Source organism: Pan paniscus, chromosome 15 (genome assembly GCF_029289425.2).
Source record: "Pan paniscus chromosome 15, NHGRI_mPanPan1-v2.0_pri, whole genome shotgun sequence".
In the NCBI taxonomy this organism is placed as follows: Eukaryota; Metazoa; Chordata; class Mammalia; order Primates; family Hominidae; genus Pan; species Pan paniscus.
The window spans coordinates 41521844-41542616 of NC_073264.2; the positions used below are offsets into that span (position 1 = coordinate 41521844).

Consider the following 20773-nt stretch of genomic DNA (forward strand, 5'->3'; position numbering starts at 1 on the left):
TTTAAAATTTTGGTCATTATTTGTAACAAGACAATTTTGTGTCTTGTAATTACTTTGGTTTTTTTTTTTGGTCCCCAAAATTACCAATAGATTTTGCTAATGATATCTGGAAACATTAAAAGAAAGCACAGTCTCTGTTAATAGACAATAGATCTCTATATGTGAATCTGTGGACTGCTGTTAAATGTGTTTCTGTTAGTTTCCTCTTGTATTTCAAACAGATGTCAAACTCATTATTTGCGTGCTGCAACATGAGCACTATGGATTAAATCTTAGATCAAGAAAAAAGGCCCCAATTAAAAAGAAGGAGGAACAGGAGGAGGCAGTGGCAGTTGTATGCAAAAGGCAAATGGAACAATTTTAGAAGAAAATATAGAATTTTTAAAAATGAATTCAAGATGGGGAAGGATTTCTTAAATAAGCCATAAAAGTGACAACCTTTAAAGAGAACATGATGGATAAATTCTATTGCATTTTGTTAAAAACATTGCATATCAAAAGACACACCACAAACTGAGTAGAAGAATACTTTTCATATGAACATGTAACCCTCAGAGAATTGTTATTTACAATATAGAGAAAACTACAAGTTAATTGAAAGTAAACAAGTCAATAGAAAAATTGGCAAACACAATAATAAGCATTTTACAGAAATAGGAATGGTCAATAAATGAAAGAAATAGTTTTCAACTTAATTAGTAATCAGGACAATGCTAATCAAAGTCACAGTGATATAACATTTTACATAAATCTAGGATGGCAAAAATTAAGTAATGAGTGCTTCTGAACATGTGGATTAAAGAAAACTCATATACAAATGTTAGCATGTAATTGGTACAGCTACTTTGGAAAATAATTTGGAATTATCTTGTGAAGCTGAGCGTGGTAATCTGTATGCTTCAGCAATTTCACTATTAGGATTATAGTACAGACATATTATTCCAGTCATACCAGGAGATACATGCAAAAATGTTTACAGTTAGTAGTAACTGTATTAGCAAAAGACATGAAAAGACTCAAATTATTTCAATAGCAGAATGCACATAATGGAATATTGTTATACAAAGTAAAAATTCAATGAACAATTACATGTAACAATTTGGATATACTTAAAAAATTATGTGGAGTGAATTTTTTTTCTGAAGATGTCACAACATTCATTTTTTATAAACATCATAAAATTTTTAAACAATTTTTTTGTAATTAATGTATACTCTTAAAAACCATGTAGGAAAATTGTTTTTAAAACTACAAAAATGGTTGTATTTGAGATGTATGCAAATGTAGAGCCATTGTTGGTAATCTAATATTTTGGTTGGGATTTCAGGTTGTTTATTTATATTTGAAAAATGGCGATACATGTTAGTTATATTTTTATATTTTGCAAGCATCATATTAAAAAATTAAGAAATTTTTTAAATTCCATAATTGGATCTAGGGCTATTCAATCTATTGTTTTATCAATAGACTTGTTAAAGGATTTACAGAATAAATAATGCTTTCTGAAAAAAGATTAGCTTCCCTTTGTCTTGATTATTTCCAGAGAGAAACTGAATTTCATTTTTAAATTATTAGTGAAAACATGAAGAATTCAAATATGTAAATATGTTAATTTTAAATATTTGTGGATACAGTCATAGATTCATTTTATTTAACCACTTATATTTGGCCCTTTTCAGTGTGTAATTTCAATATTTCTAGAGAAACAGCGGTTTAAACTTCATTATAACTCTATTCATTTTAAAGAAATGGTAAAAAAAAAATCATCTCTGTTACTTTCCTAAGTAAATGATACAGTCTGTGATAACTAAGTTATAAAAGTGTGACCCTAACACAGAAATGCAGACAGATGCATTATTTTGTGATAAAATGAGGTAAGTGTTGCATTTTGTTTGTTCCTTTTCTTTCATGATTTTGGATGGTTTACATGCTCGGCCAGGTCTGTATTTTTGCCTGCCATCAAGTTGATATTTGCAGAATAGTGATGAGCAAGTAAAATGAAGGATTATCCATGTAAATGAAATATTTTGGTTTAATTATGGTTTAATATTTAAAAATATTTAAAAATTGTAGCCTAATAGTTTATTATGTAAAGATCATTATGAGGTTTTTTTGTTTTGTTTTGTTTTGTTTTTTGAGATGGAGTCTCGCTCTGTCACCCAGGCTGGAGTGCAGTGGCACAATCTCGGCTCACTGCAACCTGTGCCTCCCAGGTTCATGTGATCCTCCCACTTCAGCCTCCCAAATAGCTGGGACTACAGGTGTGCCACCACACCCAGCTTTTTTGTATTTTTAGTAGGACGGACTTTCACCATGTTCAGAATTCCTGACCTCGTGATCCACCTACCTCAGCCTTCCAAAGTGCTGGGATTACAGGCATGAGTCACCACACCCAGCCATACAACATGATGTTTTGATATATGTATACATTGTGAAATGATTACCTTAATCAAGTAATGAACATATCAATTACTTCAAATAATTACCTTCTTTGTGTTGCAAACACTCAAGATCTACCCTCTTAGCAAATGTCAAATATTCGATACATTATTATTAACAATAGTCACCAAGTTTTACATTAGGTCTCTAGAACTTTTTCATCCTGTAATGGATGTACCCTGTAATGGATGTACAAACCCTGTAAAGTTTGTACCCTTTAATCAACATTTCCCCATTTCCTTACCCCTCATCCCCTGGTTAACCACCCCTCTACTCTCTGCTTCTATGAGTTTGACTTTTTCAGATTCCACATATAAGTAAGACTGTGCAGTTTCTGTCTTTCTGTGTCTGGCTTACTTCAGTTAGCCTAATGTCTCCCAGGTTCATCCATGATGTCACAAATGACAGGATCTTCTTCCTTTTCTAAAGCTGTATTGTACTTCATTGTTTATAAGCACCACGTATTCGTTATTCTTTCATCTGTTGATAGACACTAAGCTTGCTTCCATATGTTGGCTATTGTGAATAATGCTACAGTGAACAGGGGAGTGCAGATATCTCTTCAATGCACTGATTTTAAGTCCTTTGAATATATACTTAGAAGTAGGATTGCTGAATCATATAGTAGCTCCAGTTTTAATTTTTTCAGGAACCTCCATACTATTCTCCATAATGGTTGCACAATTTACATCCTCACCAACTGGGTACAAAGATTATTTCTTCTCCACATCCTTGTTAACATTGGTTATCTATTTTTTTTTAAATAACAACCATGCTAAAAGGTGTAAGGTGATATATCATTGCGGTTTTGATTTGTGTTTTTGTAATTACTGATTTTGACCACCTTTTTATATGCTATGATTATTGACTATTGTGTGTATTTTTTGACATAGGAAGGAATTTTATTGTATCTTCCATCACCACCACCACCATCATCCTCCCCATTCCCTCCATCATCATCAACATCATCACCACCATCATGATCTTGTAAGAAGGAGAGCATGTCACAAGTTACCAAGGCTATAGACCAACACGTAGAATATCTGGGGAGCTTATTTAAAATGTCACATCCTGGCCATAGCCTCAGAGATCCTGATTCAGAAGTTCTCAGTAGCACCCAGAAATACTCCTTTCTAACAAGAACCCAGGGTGATTTTTGTTGCAGGAATTCTGTGCATCACACATTGAGAAACATTGCCTTATAGTTGTAGAAAAAACAAAAGGAGATTATACCACACACAGGGTTTATTGATGCTTGTGAAACCCGTAAGCCTATGACAATATGTGTAAGCAGTCCAAGACATTTCCGTATGAGGTCACTGGCTACCCATCAGCATTGAGGGGGGCAGGAGCAGCCTCCCTGAGTTTTCTGGTCATGTTTTATCTAGTTGAAGCCACATGGGATGAGCTGGGGTAAAGCATATCTATCTAATACACTCATGTAAACTTGGGTCTTGGGATTGAAACAGCAGCGTACAGACAAATCAAAGTATTTATACTAACACAGTAAAAAGCAATTAATCCTCGCTATTAGCCATAATTAAATTCCTCAAAATGAAGACTTTCAACTTGTGAGCTGGAGCAAATCTCCCTCTATGGCTTCCTGGGGAGGGCAGGCATCTTCTCCTGCTCCCCTCTGCCCTGCTATCCTGGGCTGGTGCTACTCTATTCCTATTGATTCCAAAGAGTTCCTCAACCTGAGACTGGTGAATTTTCTTTTCTTTTCTTTTCTCTTTTCTTTTCTTTTCTTTTCTTTCCAGATGAAGTCTTGCTCTGTCACCACCCAGGCTGGAATGCAGTGGCATGATATTGGCTCACTACCACTTCTGCCTCCCAGGTTCAAACGATTCTCCTGCCTCAGCCTCCTGAGTAGCTGGGACTACAGATGCCCACCACTATACCCGGCTAATATTTTGTATTTTTAGTAGAGATGGGGTTTCGTCATGTTAGCCAGGCTGGTCTAGAACTCGTGACCTCAGGTGATCCACCTGCCTTGGCCTCCCAAAGGGCTGGAATTACATGGACCACACCGGCCATGTCTTCTTTAGATAAATGTCTATTCAGGCTAACTGTCCATTTTCTTATTCTGGTCATCTGTGTTTTTACTACTAAGTTGTGGGAGTAGTAGTATCAAAATATCATATATTTTGATATTAACTCCTTATTGGCTATATGGTTTGCAAATATTTCCTCCTATTCTATGGGTTGCCTTTAACCCATTACTTTAAATCTGCATGACTAAATGGGTAAGTTAGCCACTTCTCAGAAATGAGTTTTATGAACTGTGTTATAGTTTAGCATGCTTAATAGGTGTTCACAATTTTACTTTTTGGATGATACTAAAATGGCATCAATTAATTAAAAGCTGACTCATGGCCAGGCACAGTGGCCCACGCCTGTAATCCTAGCACTTTGGGAGGCCGAGGTGGACGGTTTGCCTAAGTTCAGGAGTTCGAAACCAGCCTGGGCAACACAGTGAAACCCCATCTCTACTAAAAATACAAAAAAAAAAAAAAAAATAGCCCAGCATGGTGGTGTGCACCTGTAGTCCCAGCTACTTGGGAGGCCGAGGCAGGAGAATTGCTTGAACCCAGGAGGCAGAGGTTGCAGTGAGCCGAGATTGCACCACTGCACTCTAGCCTGAACAACAGAGCGAGACTCCGTCTCCAAAACAAAACAAAAAACTGACTCGTTCTAGAAAGTATTTGAGGGAACTGAAATGAAACACAAACAATGTAAAATCAGGACAGAGAATAAAGTGAACAACAACAAAAAAAGGTAAAACGAAGTCATCAGTGGAACCAATACACAAAAATGTACCGTCAGGTTCTGCATAGCTAGTAATGGTGAGTCAAAGCTCAGAACTCGTTTTTTTGCTGCAAAGCAGAGCGAATATGGCCAATTATAAGAGGTATGATTTTCGTAAGTTAAAACATGGCAGTAAAAATGGAATTAATGAGTAATATTAGAAGCCCTTATGTCATATCTTCAAGAGGGTATGAAAATTAATCTTTGTTCAATTAATAAAAGAACAGCTTTCGCGAAACTAATCACAAGATAAATCGAATCAATTTTTAACTTACATTTTGCTTTTGTAATTGCAGGATCGAGGAAATGGCCGGCTTGTAAATATCTTTCAAAACTGGAATGTCAATTGCTAAACATCTCTGAAACACCATTCAGGTAAACTCCCTTGAGAATCCAATTGATGAGTGAACGTCTAAGATTGACCGACCTACCTCTATTTTTACACCTTGAGCAAACATGCTAAAAAAAGAAAAGTTTTTATTTCTAAACATTTAGCAGCCAAAATTCCTAAAAAAGGGCATAGGAAAATACTAGCCATCTTTTCGCCCAGTGACTTCCAGTACCTAAGCTATGGGCTATAAATCTGTTTACTATCCAAGACCGATTGTGAGACACTGGGAAACTGTTATCATGTAGGTTGTTGTTCTGGAGTCCCAGACATCAGCTCTCTGAGCTGGATGTATGATGTGTATATGCCAGGGAGGCCCTAGAGCTGTGCTGTCCAACATGGCAGTTGCTGCCCACGTGTGACTACTGAGCCCTGGAATGTGGCTAGTGTGAACTGAGAAGTGCTTTAAATAGAAAGTAAAAGACTCACTATGAAAATAAGAGAGAGTGAAAATAACTCTTTAAAACTTAAATTACATTATGAGTTTTCTCCTAGACGTTACTGTATGTTGAAAAGCAACATTTATGGCAATATAGTATTCCAACCATGCACCATAATTTATTTAAGTATATTTCTATTGTTTGACATTTAAATCATTTGTGTTGATCACTATTATAAATAATTCTGTAATAAATATCTTCTACACATGCATTTGCATAGCTTATGTTTTTCCCTTTGTGTAAATTCCTAACTACTGGATCAAAGAGTAAAACACTGTCAAGACTCTTGACACATATTGCCAAATTGTTTATCTATCAGCAATATATAAGCATTAGTTTAATTTTACTTATGCCCGTACTGAATAGGATTATTTTAGAGTAGCTTCCACTGGATTAGAAAAATTTTAAAGAAAACAATTTAAACAAGCTCTCCTAACTACATATTTTTTCTAGTTGCATTGCTAAAAACATTATTACGATGGGTTTAAATAATTTGACATTTCTGTCCTATACAAAATAGATTTAAAAATTAGGTCATATCCATGTGATAGGAAATTGCGCATCCTCATAGTCTTTGTCCTTCTGTGTTATTTTAGTTTGAGCTAGTTAAATATTTTTTGAGAAAAATATTGCATACAATATAATGATCCTTCTAGGCTAAACCAACCAGATTAGTTACAGCTCAGGGGAGAGTTTGCAAAACAATATTGCTATTGTTGCCTTATAGTTTCCTATTTGTTGTTTTTATTTTTATATCAGTGAAAGTACATTGCATGCTAGAGCTTTATAAAAAATAAAAAACATACCTCCAGCAAAGGCAAATTTTATATACTTTAGCATTAAGAAAATATTCTACCAATAAAATCTGATTTTTTTCCAATTGTTAAGAGGTCTTAAAATTCAGAGTATGCATTTTAAAAAATATGACTTCATCCAAATTAAATTATTCTTTTTCATCTTCACATATTAATATTTACCAAATTAGTGTTTCAAGCTTAAATTAACTTAGTCTGCAAGGCTGGTATGCTGTTCCAGCATTTCCTGTATTTTAAATGCTTACACATTGCATTATTAGATAATCTTAGTCTTACCTGTTTTATTAATTAAAAATGCAATTAAACCACTGTTATTTAAAATCTATAGTCATATAGCTTAAAAATAACTCAAACTCAAATAATCATAAAAGACTAATCCAAATATTTTGTCTTTTGACCCAGTAATTTTACTTGATTACTAGCCCAGGAGAGTTTCTTCTTGAAAGCCCCGTTTGCAATTTCCAGTTATTATCTGTATGTTATTAAATACTCTATGTTGTTAATATTGGTCTCACACAAACCTCATCAGGTAGGCATAATTATCTGCATTTTAGCACTGAAAATGTTAGGCCAAAGAGACTGAGGAATTTAGCTATGGATTTAAGGCAACTAAATGGTGAAAGTAATATTTAAAGTCAAAACAGTCATCAGTGGGAAAGAAGAAAGGAAAGTTCACAGTAAAAGGATTTGCCTATTTACTAGTTTTGTGGCCTATTTAATACAAGATATTTACTTACACATTTCACAAGCGTTTTACAATAGAAGAAGAAATTAACTTGTAATGTTTTCTTGAAAGTTTAATGTTTGCTACATTTTTTAGAGTTAAATAACATGCCACTCATCTGGCAAATACAGCAGTGGAGGGTTGCCATCTGTAATAGTTTGCTAGGGCTGCCACAACAAAGTACCCCAAGACTAAGTGGCTTAAACAACAAAAATGTGTTTCCTTACAATTCTGGAGGCCAGAAATTTAAGATCAAGGTGTCAGCAGGGTTGGTTTCTTCTATGGACCTCTCTCCTTAGTTTGTAGATTACCATTTTCTCCCTGTGTCTTCATATGGTCGTTCCTGTGAAAGCATCTGAGTCCTAATTTCCCTTTCTTGTAAGAACAATAGTCATATTGGATTAAGGCCCATCCTAATACCTCATTTGACTCTAGTTGCCTTTTGAATAGCTCTATTTCTAAATATAGTCACAATCTGAGGTACTAGGGGTGAAAACTTCAGTGTATGAATTTGGGTAGTACACAATACAATTCATTACACCATCGTAGACTGAATTTCACTTTCTACATTGTATTTGCTCTAGTGTTTGGACTAAGTATTCCAAAAATACATTATATTGCAATGTGAAAAATATTTAAAAATATTAAGTAAAGAAATATTTGCATAGCCATATAATATGTCATTAAGTTTATGTTAATACATGTAAACTGTGTTCAAAAGAAACCACCTTAATTCTTCACTCATAAGCAATTTACTAACTTTATAAACACATATGTAAACATGTTTGGTTACCAGGGCTTCTAGTTTATAGTAAATTACAATCAGAAAAGTATATAGAGCAAGAGGTCTGCCATTCCCACTGGAGAAAGGGAGATGCAGCTGCCTACCTCTCTCCCCTCAAGGATCAGCCACTACTGAGCTGCTTTAGAAAAGAAGTCATCACATCTCCCAACCCCTCACATGCCTCAATCCCTGAGCCACAGCCGTCCTTCAAGTGCCTGCACTCCAAACCTGGGCTCCGTGGCCACTCTGCAAGTGCCCACATGCCAATCCTGGGCTCTGTGGTTTCATGGTAGTCACCCACATCTCAAGTACTGGAACCATCTCCCCGGTGAGCTAATTTACACTCTGGATCCTGATACCAAGGTCTCTCTGAGTGTGCCATGCTCCGGGCACCAACTAAGCCTCCATAGAGAGCTAGGCCCTGCCCTGACTTCAGAGCCACTGTAACTCTGTGCATGCCTGTGATCCCATTTAGGGCTCCTTGCCTGCTTCATGAACATCTGCACCAGTGCAGCAGCAGAAATATAAGAAAATATGCAACATTATGTATAACGAAGTTTCAATAAAGCTAGCCAGATTTCTCAGCAGAAACCTGATAGACTAAGGTAAACTGGGATGACAGATACAAAGTGTTGAAGGTGAAAAACTACCAAAAAAGCAGTTTACTTGGCAAAGCTGTCCTTGAAAAATGAAAGAAAGAGAAAGACCTTCCCAGATAAACAAAAGCTAAGAGTTTATCGCCAGCAGAATTGTTATACAAAAAACGCTAAAGGATATTCTTCAAGCTGAAAGAGAAAGATGCTAACTAGTAACATGAAAACATATGAAAATATTAAACTCACTGGTAACATTTAGTACACAATCAAATTTAGAATATTCTAACACTGCAATAGTGGTATGTAAACAACTTATATTTTTAGTATAGGGGCTAAAAGGCAAAACTATAAAAATAGTAATAGTCACAATAATTTTTAAGGGATATACAATATAAAAAATGTAAATTGTGACATGAAAAACATGAATTGTGGGGGAGGGAGTGGAGTAAATGTGTAGAATTCTTTTATGTGATCAAGGTTAAGTTGTCATCTTAGAATAGCCTATTATTACTATAAGATATTTTATGTAAGCCTCATGTAATCACAGAACAAATACCTGTAGTAGATACCTGAAAGATAACATGTAAGAAATCAAAGCATGCCACTAAATAAAAATCATATAATCAAAAACAAAGACAGCAGTAGAGGAGAAAAGGGGACAAGGACCTACAAAAACTCTGGAAACAATTAACAGAATGACAATAGTAAGTCCTTACCTATCAATAGTTACCTTGAATTTAAACAGATAAAATTCTTTAATCAAGAGACATAGTGGCTGAATGGATAAAATAATAAGTTCAAACTATACGCTGCCTGTAAGAGACTCACTTCACCTTTAAGGATGCACATAGATTAAAAGTAAAAGAATGGATAAAGACATTCCATTCAAATGGAAAACCAAAGAGAGCAGAAGAAACTATACTTATGTCAGATAAAATAGACTTTTAAGTCAGAAACTATAAAATGAGACAAAGAAGGTCATCATATAATAATAAAAACATCAACTCATCAATAATTGATTGTTAATATTTGCATTCAGCATAAGAATATCTAAATATATAAAACAAATATTAATAGATCTGAAAAGAGAGATACACTATAGTACTGTAATAGTAGAGGATTTGATATCCCAGTTTCAACAATGGAAAGATCATCCAGACAGAAAGTCAATAAAAGACATTAGACTGAAACTACAAGTTAGACCAAATAGACCTAACAGACATATACAGAAAATTCTATGCAATAGAAGCAGAATGCACATTCTGCTCAAACACACATGGAACATTCTCCAGGGTATATCATATGTTAGGCCACAAAACAAGCTTAAACAATTTAAAAAGACAGAAATCATATCAAATATCTTTTCTGACCACAATTATATGAAACGAAAAGTCTATAATGGGGAAATTTTAGGAAATTTACAAATATGTAGAAATTAAATAACAGGCTTCTTAAAAACTAATGGGTCAAAGAAGAAATTAAAAGAGAAATAAAGGCCAGGTGCGGTGGCTCACGCCTGTGGTCCCAGCACTTTGGGAGGCTGAGGCTTGTGGATCACAAGGTCAGGAGTTTGAGACCAGCCTGGCCAACATGGTGAAACCCGGTCTCTACTAGAAATACAGAAATTGGATAGGCATGGAGGCTGAGGCAGGAGTATCACTTGAACCTGGAGGCAGAGGTTGCAGTGAGCCAAGACCATGCCATTGCACTCCAGCCTGGGCAACAGGGTGAGACTCCATCTCAAAAAAAAAAAAAGAAAAGAAAAAATAGATTGAGATAAATGAAAATGAAAACACAACATACCAAAATTTATGGGATACAGCAAAAGCAATTCTAAGACGGAAGTGTATAGCAATAAACACCCAAATAAAAATCCTAAATAAAAAAACTAATGTTTCATCACAAGGAACTAGGAAAGGAATAGTAAACTATGCCCACTGTTAGTAGAAAAAAAAGGTAATGATAATGATCAGAGAATTAACAAATGAAATAGAAACTACAAAATCAATAAAAAGATAAACAAGACTAAAAGTTGGTTCTTTGAAAAGACAAACAAAATTGACAAAACTTTAGCTAGACTAAGAGAAAAAGAATCAAATACATAAAACCAGAAATAAAAAGGATGCATTGCAACTGATGCCACAGGAATAGAAGGGTTAATAATGAAACCACTATGAACAACTATATGTCAACAAATTTGGCAAACTAGAAGAAATAGATAAATTCCTAAACATATACCACATATCAAGACCGAATCATTAGAAAATAGAAAATCTGAATATGCCAATAACTAGCCAAGAGATTGAATCATAGTAAAAAGTTTGCCATGAAAGAAAAGCCTAGGACCTAATACCTTCATGGATGAATTCTCCCAAACATTTAAATAACTAATACCAATATATCTCAAACTCTTCCAAAAAATTAAAGCAGAGAGAATATGTCCAAACTTATCCTGTGAGACAAATGTTACACTGAAACCAGGACTATACAGGGGAACTGCAAGAAAAGAAAATTCTGAGCCAATCTCCCTGATGAACATGGATGCAAAAATCCTTAACAAAATACTAGCAAACTGAATTCAACAGCACATCAAAAGGATCATTCACCATGACCAAGTTGATTTATCCCAGGGATGCAAGGATAATTCAACATACACAGATCTACCAATGCAATATACTACATTAAGAGAATGAAGGACAAAAACTTTGTGATCATCTCAAATGCAAACAACAACAACAACAGCAAAAGGCTTTCAACAATTCAACATACTTTACTGATAAAAAAATCTCAAAAAATAGGTATAGAAGGGATTTATCTCAACACAATAAAGGCCATATATTACAAGCTCATAGCTAACATCTTACTCAATAGTGAAAAGTTTAATGCTTTTTCCTAAGATCAGGAATAAGACAAGGATGCCCATTCTCACCACTTTCTATTCAACAGTACTGGAAATGTAATCCACAGAAATTAGAAAAAGAGAAAAAAATAAAAGATACCTAATTAGAAAGGAAAAAGTGAAATTGTTACTATTTTCTGATGACATGATATTATATATGAAAAATTCTAAGGACTCTACCAAAATAATATTAGAACTAATGAACAAATTCAGTAAAGTTGCAAGATGCAAAACCAACATGCAAAGCTCAGTAGCATTTATATAAACTAATAACTAAAATATTTTAAAAATCATATTTGCAATAGCTACAAAAAACTTAGGAATAAATTTCACTAAGGAGGTGACAGATTTGTACACTGAAAACTATAAAGCATTGATCAAAGCAATTAAATGAATAAATGGAAAGATAACCTATGTTCATAAATTGAGAGAATTAATATTGTTAAAATGTCCATATTACTGAGTGATCCACAGATTCAGTGCAATCGTTCTCAAAATACCATTGGCATTTTTCACAGAAATAGAAAAAACAATCCTAAAATTTGTATGTAACTACAAAAGAATAACCAGAGCAATCTTGAGAAAAAAAATCCAGATGAATCACACAACCTGAATTCCAAATCTACTGTAAAGCCAATCAAAAGCATGGTACTGGCATAAAAACAGATCAGATATATAGGATGATAAAACAAAATAGAGACTCCAGAAATTTATCTATCTACACATGAAAAATTGATTTTCAACAACGATACCAACAACATACAATGGATAAAGGTGCCTCTTCAATAAATTGTGTTGGGAAAACTGATATTTATATAAAGAATGAAATTAGGCCCTTATGTTATACCACATACAAAAATCAACTTAAAATGGATTGAAGACTTCAACATAAGACCGGAAACTATAAAACTACTGAAACAAAACATAGAGGAAAATCTCCACATTGTTCTGGGCAATGAGGTTTTTGATATGACCCCAAAAGCACAGGAAGCATAATCATAACTACACAGGTGGGACTACATCAAACTAAAAAGCTCCTGCACAGGAAAGGAAACAACAGAGTGAAAGACGATCTAGAGACTGGGAGAATATATTTTCAAGCCACACACTGATAAGTGGTTAATATCTAAAATATATAAGGAACTCCTTTACTCAATAGCAAGAAAACAAATAACCCGATTGAAAAATGAGCCAAGAACCTAAATAGACATTTCTCAAAAGAAGACATATAAATGGCCAAGTGTAAGAAAATATGCTCAAAATCACTAATCATCAGGAAAATGCAAATTAAAACTATAATGAGATATCACTTCATACCTGTTAAAATGGCTACTACCAAAAAGATGAAAGAAAACAAGTGTTGATGAAGATGTAGAATAAGGAAAACCCTTGTACATGGTTGGTAAGAAGGTAAATTAGCATAGCCATTATGGAAAACACTATGGAGGTTCCTCAAACAATTAAAAAGAGAATTACCATATGATCCAACAATCCCACTATGGAGTATATATTTAAAGATATGAAATTTTAAAAAGATATGAAATTAGTATGCTGACAAGATGTCTGCACTCCTGTGTTTGTTGCAACATTATTTACAATAGCCAAGATATGAGGTCAACCTAAGTTTCAGCAATGGATGAATGGATGAAGAAAATTTGGTATATATACACCATGAAATACTGTTCAACCTTCAAAAAGAATGAAATCTTGACATTTGTGACAACATTGATGAACCTGACAGACATTATGTTAAAGAAAATAAGCCAGGCACAGAAAGAAAAGCACCACCACATGATCTAACTTATATATGGCATCTATAAAAGTCAAACTCATAGAAACAGAGAGTAAAATGGTGGTTATGAGAGGTTGAGAAGGTTGGAGCAATGGTCAAATAATATAAAATTTCAGCTAAGAGGAATAAGTTGAAGAGACCTCTTGTGCATTATGATGACTGTAGTTAATAACAATATTTTGTATACTTGAAAGTTGCTTAAAGTAAATTTGAAGTGTCTCACCACATAAAAATGATAATTACATGAGGTAATGCATACTTAAATAGCTTGATTTAGCAATTCCACAGTGCATACATGTATCAAATCATCATGCTGTATCCCATAAATATGTACAATTTTTACTTGATGAAGAGAAGTTGGGTAATGGGTACAAATATACAATTAGAAGAAATAAGTTCTACTGTTGTATAGATAGTAGGGTGACTGTAGTTAACAATAATTTATTGTATGTTTCAATGTCACTAGAAGAAAAGATTTAAAATATTCCCAACACAAATAATAGATGTTTGAGGTGATGGATATCCCAAGTACCCTGATTTGATCATTATACATTGTATGTATGTATCAAAATATCATATGTACCCCAGAAATATATGCAATCATTATATAGCAATAAAAAGCAGGAAGATATTTGCATACTCACATACGCATATATGTACACACAATATAAACTCAAACAAGCATGCATGCACACAAGTTATAGGTCATTTAATATAAAGGTAAACATTGAGACACTTCAAAAGCTTCATCTTATCACTGTATTTTTATAGAGGGTAATATAATGACAAATAATGACAAATCTGGGACAATAAGTAAAATGTAAAAAAGATTCATTGTTAAATAATGCGATTGTTTAATATAAAATGAGACAATTTATTGAGATAATGTTAATGTGTTTATTAGATCTATAGGTCCTTTTAATGTTAAAACATTTTGTCTTCAAGAGATCTACGTAACTTGATCATAATACATGCTTTTTTCAAATTGCTAGATTCACCTGGTAATATTTTGGGGAATTTTAGCATCTGTGTGCAAAAGTGAACTTGATGTGTATGTTTGCCTTTTGATGCAGTCCTTTTACGACTACATAATCCCATATCTACTCCTCATACAATGATTTGAGGAATGTATCATTTTCTATATGATAGAAAATGATTTGTTCCTTGAATGATTAATAGAACCTGCCTTTAAGATTGCTGAGCTTGAGATTTTCTTTTTCTGAATACTGTAATGTTAATGTTTCTTTCATAAAGGGTAATTTATTCTTCTTGTATCAACTTTCTGTAAGTAATATTATTCTAGACATTTCACCATTCATCTAAACTTTGAAATTTCGTGGCATAATTTAAAACATAATTACCTTAGTTAACTGAATTTTTCATCTCTTTAATATAAAAGAAGCACAGAGTACTTTAATTTGCAGGATCCCTTCTTGTCTTTCATGCTATTGCTGCCTAGTATTTTACTTCTGTCATATTTTTAATCACAATCTACTTTTTTGATATTACTGAGTGACAAACCACACTAAAATACACTGGCTTAAAACCAACATTTATTCAGCTTACAACTTGTGGTTATAAAACTAACACTGGACTCATTTGGTAGTTCTGGTCTCAGCCCAAGTTCTCCAGTAACCTGCAATCAGTTGTGAGTCAGCTAGGTGTGTCTACATCTGGATTTGTCAGGCTATTGGCAGAGGTGCATTGATTCTTCTTTCGGTGGTCTTCTGTCTTCCAGCAGGCCAGACTAAGATATGTTCACCTGGAGGTGAGTTCCAACAAAAGAACAAGAGCACACAGGCCTTTTGATGCCTAGGCTTGGAACTGGCACATCACTTATATTTATATATATTTTTACCAATTCTTTTTCTTACTATTCTTTCTTTCATCTCATACTATCATCTAGGATAATTGCCTTTAGTTCTCTAAAACATCTGTTACAATTTCATTTAATGAAATTTTTGTTGTTGCTTTTGATGAATTTTGGAAGACTTTTTTAATCTGAAAATTTCTTCATTTTGAAAACATTCTTGAAAGGGAAATTTTCTGGAAATCCCATTCAATATTTTCATCCCATTTCACTTATATCATCTCAGCATTTCTAAGAAAATTTTCAATATTATTTGGATTCCATTATCAAGAAGTCTAATTGTCATTCTTTTGAAAGTCTTTTTTCTAGGGCTGCTTTTAAGTTTCTTCATTGCCTTTGTGTTGGGCACTATCAGTAGAATTATTGTAGAAAAAGTATAAAATTACACAAAATGAATTCAAGAAAACTTAGTAAATACTGAAGTTTTAAAATTTAAAAAGGCACCCTTAGCAAACTGATGCAGGAACAGAAAACCAAATACCACATGTTCTCACTTATACATGAGAAGAAGTGATAAGAAAGCATAGACACCTAGAGGGGAACAACACACACTGGGGGCTTTTAGGGAGTAGAGGGTGGGAGGAGGGAGAAGATCAGGAAAAATGGGTTCTAGGCTTAATACCTGGATGGCAAAATAATCTGTACAACAAACCCCCATGACACAAGTTTACCTATGTAAGAAATCTGCACATGTACCCTAGATCTTAAAGCGAAAATTATATGTTTTAAAAAGTATGCTACTGATGAGTAGATGACTTATTCTAACATAAATGACATGATGAAAACACCAAAATAAAGCATGAGAATTTCATGTGATAATTGAGAAGGCATTTATAAATATAAAATAAAACCAAAGAGTAACTTATCATTCTCAGTAAACTATCGCAAGAACAAAAAACCAAACACCGCACGTTCTCACTCATAGGTGGGAATTGAACAATGAGATCACATGGACACATGAAGGGGAACATCACACTCTGGGGACTGTTGTGGGGTGGGGGGAGAGGGGAGGGATAGCATTGGGAGATATACCTAATGCTAGATGACGAGTTAGTGGGTGCAGCGCACCAGCGTGGCACATGTATACGTATGTAACTAACCTGCACAATGTGCACATGTACCCTAAAACTTAAAGTATAATAATAAAAGAAAAAAAAAGTAATTTAGAATAAAAAAATGCACCAAAGATGAGGTATCTTGATAACGTAGAGGAAGGAGAATAAGAAAAGGAAGATTCAAGAAGATCTTCTGTTGGATAAGTAAGAAATAAAGACAGCTTTCAGATTCCAATTAAAATAGGCAACAAGATGTTAGTATTTCCTTTTATTGCCCTAGACCTCCAGCAATGCAGGACATTTCCCAGGGTGGCCTTGGAATGACCCAGTTCTCCCCACTTTCTTGTTTGTAGTTCTTAAGAATAACTGTACAATGTGCTAGGAGTGCAACATCCCTGAGATAAGGAGAGACTGACTGGAACAGCATGGGCTCAGTGCCAGTTCCACCCTAAAAGGAGGATGTTCTTCAATGCTTTAAATCAGCAACTCACATGACCTCAAGATATCAAACATGGGAATGGCGGGCTGCTTTCCATGCTCCCCTCTCTGTGGTTCTGGTGGGAAATACCCAGAGGAGATTTCACCTGCCCTGGGCAGCTTTCCTGAGCCTTGGGCCAGCTCACAGTGAGTCCTAGGCTTCTGTTGTTCCTTGCTGCCTAACTCTAAGTATTAATAATAAAACTCAAACAAGTTGGTAATCAGTGCACAGTGAACCTGCTTCACAGCAATATTTTTTATAATTCCCTCTATATAGAGGAATTGAAAGATTATGAAATCTGATCTAAATAACTTTGTGCTGTTTAAGAAGATAGTTGCTAGTAAAAGGATTATAAACTTGTATTAATCTTAGAAATTTTATAAATTACATTCTTCATGAAAGAGAATAAAAGCAATTATAATTTATCAAATATTCTGTTTCTTCAATATACCTGTAGATGAAATATGTCAATTTAGTAAATTATAATTATTTGTCATAATAATTTTCTAAATCTGCGATTCCTACAAAGTTGTCTGTTTTAATTTTATTAAAAAATAATATAAGCTAGTAAGCTCTGTCCAACTTTGTTTGTGAAAATTGCTCAGGGCAAAAATTTCCAGTGGAAAGCAAGAAATAAGATGGAAAACATTAATGAGTTAAAACAAAACTTTTTTTTTAAAAAAGAACCTATAGAATTTCTTTCATTTCTATTTTAACATGTAAATATATTCCATCAGATGAACTATAGCAGAATTGTAAGGCAGAAAAATGAGATGTTAACTGGAGACTTGGGTGGGAGGCATTAATTTGGGTTTTAACTGGAGTAAAATTTAAATTTTACTGTACTGGAGTAGAATTTAGATTATCATATTGCACGCATTACCCCTGTCTTTCAGTTTGAGGGCATTGCATTCTCTCAGAAGAGGAGTACAACTTGATTTTATGTGCTCTCCCAAGAAGTGAAATTGATTAGTTTCTTACAGCTTTATATTTTTGTCTGTATTTTTTAAGGTTTCCTACAAACCATTTTAAATGTGTCTAATAAATGATGGACATTCTTTCTTGGAGATCATCTGTAAATGCATGCATGCTGGTGGTGGTGGTATGGGTAGTACAGAGGAGTAGAACAAACAAAAATCTTTCAGAAAGAAGGGGATTATCTTATGTTTTATGTAGTTATCATTGTATAATCTCTTATACTTTTTATTTATTTATTTGAAATAGGGTCTTTCTTTGTCACCCAGGCTAGGGTATAGGAGCACAGTCATGGCTCACTGCAGCCTCAACCTCCTGAGCTCAAGTGATCCTCCCACCTTGGTCTCCCAAAATGCTAGCATTACAGGCGTGGGCCACTGTGCTCAGCCCCTTTATGTTTTTTAATTGTGATGATATTTCCCTGCGTGGTATTTTTTTTCGTGTACAAATGCCAAAAGTCTAATAAAAGAAGTTGATATTTCTATCTGTACTGAGTCATTTGGTGGGAACAAAGATATGCTAAGAAAAGCAAGGGATCAGGAACAAATGTATAAAGAGGGAGAGAAAGGAATTTTACATCGTATCAAAATAGGGATAACAATATTTTATTTTTAAGAAACATTCTTTGGTTACAACATATATACCAAAAATTCATCTATTTTAAGTGTACAATTTAATATTTATTAGCATTTTTAAGAGTTGTGCAACCACCATCATACTAAAATTTTAAACATTTGTTATCATCCTCAAAGGAATCCTCATATCATTAGCATTCAAGCCTTGTTCCTCTTTCCCCTCAGCTCTAAGTAGCTACTAATCTACTCTCTGTCTCTGAGATTTGTCTATTCTGGAGCTTTTATATAAATTTATAAATGCAATAATATATTATCTTTTGTGATTGGCTTCTTTCACCTAGCATGTTTTTAAGGGCAATCCTTGTTACAGCATTTATCAGCACTTCATTTGTTTCACTGCTGAGTACTATTCCACTGTATGGATATACCACATTTTGATTATTCATTCATCAGTTGATGAATATTTGGAATATTTCCACTTTGTGGCTGTTATTTATAATGCTGCTATGAACATTAGTGTGCAAGTCTGTATGTGGACATATGTTTTTATTTCTCTTGGGTAGATACCAAGGAATGGAATTTCTAAGTCTATGTTTAACATTTTCGAGAAATTGTACAACTGTTTTCCAAAATGGTTTTATCAATGTACATTCACACCAGCAAATATTTTAGATTTCCACATTCTTGTGAACATGCATTGTATGTTTCTCTCTTAAGATAACCCTTTAGTGAGTATGAAATGCTACTTCCTTGTGGTTTTGATTTTCATTTTTCTATTGTATATGCTTTTGAGCATAGTTTCATGTGCTTATTGGTCATTTGTATGTCTTTTTTGGAGAAATAGTCATTCAAATCCTTTGACAACAATCCATTTGGAAATTGAATTGTTATCTTTACATCACTGAGTTTATGAATTCTTTATATATTCTTTATATATTATGGGTATAAATCCTTTATCAGACATATGATTAGCAAATATTTTTATCACTCTGTAGATAATATTTTTATTATCTTGATAGTGTTGAAAAGTTAAAAGATTTTAATTTTGATAAAGTTCAATTTATAATTTTATTGCCATGATTTTGATGACTTACCTAATAAATCATTGTCTATCCCAAGGTCATGAATATTCATTGCTATATTTTTTCCAAGGGTTTTATGGTTTTAAACCTTATATTTAGGTCTATAACCCATTTGAGTTAAATTTTGTGTATGGTGTGAGGTAGGGGCCCAATTTTATTCTTTAAGATATGGATATCCAGTTGTTGCAAAAACATGTGTTGCAAAGAGTACTTCATTGCAGCTCAATTACAACTTTCTACCAAAATACCAGTTTACTTTTAGAGGCCCCCGTGATTCTTACTGCCATTATAACAAAACAAACACATACATCTTATAAACTTCTATATTTGGGGGGTATATGGAATATCTGGGATATTTACTACTTGAAAATGGGCTTTACTCTTATTCTTTCCACAGAAATATGATACTTTATGTATTCTAGAATAGCTTATGTTATTGTGTGCAAGTAATTAAAATATCTTATAAAATATTAGTAATTGATAGAAGAAGAATGAAACTTGATGCTCAGTTTAGATTTGGGCTACCAGCGGGAGGGAGCATAATGTTTAAAATGTATTTTCCTTCTGCTAACCGAGAACAACAGAGGAGAGAATACTAACATAAATTATTTTAAAAGAAAATTTCAAGGCTTCCACATGTATTTTGTGAAGAATGGAGACTACAAGTAAATTTTTTTTCATTTAAGAACAAAGTTTAATGACTTTTCCTCCTTATAATGTCACAGGGTGTTACATCACTAGCCAGAAACCTTTGTGGCTGGTGGCACCTTTGCCTGAGTTTTGCTCAGGCCTGCTGGGCTCATTCCATCCACTCAGCCTAGAAAGCTGCACTTGCTGGTGCTACCAGCCTAGCTCTCATGCTTGCCAAGGGCGAGCCAGGTGCAGGGTGCTGAGGGGTGCATGGTGCTGAGGGGTGCATGAGTGAGCAAACATGGGGTCCAGCTGTGTTCAGAATTGGTGGGTTCTTGGTCTTGCTGACTTCAAGAATGAAGCCGCAGACCCTCAGGGTGAGTGTTACAGTTCTTAAATATGGTGTGTCCACAGTTTGTTCTT

At 34.1% G+C, this 20773-nt stretch overlaps 1 long non-coding RNA gene across 1 annotated transcript in view; it reads left to right on the forward strand.

The window, feature by feature from the left end:
- LOC117975810 (uncharacterized) overlaps positions 1-20773 on the forward strand; it is a 273677-nt gene that overhangs the window by 199182 nt on the left and 53722 nt on the right. Inside the window, exon 4 of the long non-coding RNA XR_010109751.1 lies at positions 5544-5622. This is a non-coding gene — a long non-coding RNA (uncharacterized LOC117975810). The remainder of the gene's footprint in view (positions 1-5543; positions 5623-20773) is intronic.